Genomic DNA, 2,243 nt, shown 5'->3' with positions numbered 1-2,243 from the left:
TTTGGAACAATTGTTGCTCATCATTTAGTGGATAGTTAAACATGAAAGAGCAAAGATGGTCAATGTGGCAATAAATAAATAGAAGCATGTCAGTCTTGAATTCTTTAATTTTTGCTCTTTTCTTTCCGTTCTGGAACAGCAGGCTGTTAAAGATCAGTTTACTGTCCGTAGACTTAGGTTACTGAGGACAGAAAATCTGTCATTAATCTATGGCATAGGCAGCTAGTGTGGTGCCCTCTTAGTGCTGACGGATTCCAACTCCTACGAGCCCCAGGCAGCATGGGCAATAGGGATGAGGTGAGTTGGAATCCAGCAGCAGCTGAAGGCCCACAGGTTCCTGATCTGTGTTCTAAACCCTTAATATACTAAAGGAGAGTTGCAGAATTTGGGTCCCATAATTTTTCTGCTGATCAGGATACTTAAAATGGACTACCATCAGGCTGCAAAGATAGCAAGTCACACTATAAAAAGTTTTCTTCCTCATTTTTAATACACAGGTATTTATATTTGTTTTGCTTCCCTTGGTTGAGTTTATTTTTCCCCTATATTGTATCCTAAGAGGGTATTTAGCTTTGGAGAAGCTAAACAGACTGTGCTGCTTCTTTTATAAAAACAATTTAAAGGAACGGATCATGCTATCCAGGGCCCTATTTACTCATCTCCAGATTATCTTCTCTACAGTGTTCTAACTTAAAACAGAACACCAGAACTGAAAGCATTTCCCCACTTATACCCAATTGTAGAGGGGCTTATCAAAACCCACTTCCAAAAATTATCTGATTGCAGGTGTGGTAGGGAATGTGCTAGAACAATGTCTTGCCTCAGCAAGAGAGCCAATAAACAAGCTTAATCCAAACGATACTGAGGCAATGTTAGTCGGTACCGGTAGTTCCCTAGACCAGATAGATTAGGAGGTAGCCTCCTCTGAGAGAGGTTACCCTTCCTCTGAAGGAACAGGTGCATAGTTTAGGGGATACTAGTGGACTGAGGCCCAAGTGGTGCAGGGTATCTTCTACCAACTTTAATACCATAGGCTTACTAAGGCCCAGGGGCCAGATCCAGCCCAATTGCCTTCTAAATCCAGCCTGCAGACCATCAGGGAATCAGCATGTTTTTACATGAGTAGAATGTGTGACCATAAAGAAGGCTGATCGCCGAAGAATTGATGCTTTTGAATTATGGTGCTGGAGGAGACTCTTGAGAGTCCCATGGACTGCAAGAAGATCAAACCTATCCATTCTTAAGGAAATCAGCCCTAGGCGCTCACTGGAAGGACAGATCGTGAAGCTGAGGCTCCAATACTTTGGCCACCTCGTGAGAAGAGAAGACTCTCTGGAAAAGACCCTGATGTTGGGAAAGATGGAGGGCACAAGGAGAAGGGGACGACAGAGGACGAGATGGTTGGACAGTGTTCTCGAAGCTACCAGCATGAGTTTGACCAAACTGGGGGAGGCAGTGGAAGACAGGAGTGCCTGGCGGGCTCTGGTCCATGGGGTCACAAAGAGTCGGACATGACTAAACGACTAAACAACAAAAGAATGTGTTGGGTTATTTGTGGGGCATAGGAATTCGTTCATTCCCCCCCCCTTCAAAATATAGTCCAGCCCCCCACAAGGTCTGAGGGACAGTGGACCGGCCCCCTGCTGGAAAAGTTTGCTGACCCCTGCTATAGGCACTCAGCTAGGGGTATTTTCTTTTCTTTTTTGCTAAAGTGTTGGTTCAGAGTTTTATACTGTATGTGAACACCCTTCACAAACAAACACACTGTGTATTTTCTACCTTGTCATCCATTTGGGGTACAAAATGTGTGGCTGAAACAGCTTTTCGTTGTAGAAAAAAATATGCTAGTTCTGCAAGCACACCTGTATACTGTCCAGTGTGAACCTCCAGCCTGCTGCCCAAATTTGACTATCATCAGGCCCATTCCACCAAGCATGCCTACCAGCTCTGCACCAGTTGTTATATGACATATACAGTAGAATGCCAGACGTGGGACAGGCAAGGGCAGGGCTTGGCCCAAAGGCGCTTTGCAGGCGCTGTTGATTGGCAGCACCTGCAAAGCCTCTCTCCCAGCGCATCTCCCAGGGCTTCAGGAGAGCTGCATAAAGGTGGCAAAGTGATGTACCCTCCCTTATCCACCAAATCTACGCTTCAGGTAAGTCCAGGCTTCCTCAACCTTGACCCTCCAGATGTTTTGAGACTACAATTCCCAGCATCCTTGACCACTGGTCCTGCTAGCTAGG

Source organism: Podarcis vaucheri (genome assembly GCF_965113315.1).
Source record: "Podarcis vaucheri genome assembly, chromosome: 2".
Lineage (NCBI taxonomy): Eukaryota > Metazoa > Chordata > Lepidosauria > Squamata > Lacertidae > Podarcis > Podarcis vaucheri.
This window is presented reverse-complemented; position numbering follows the sequence as displayed.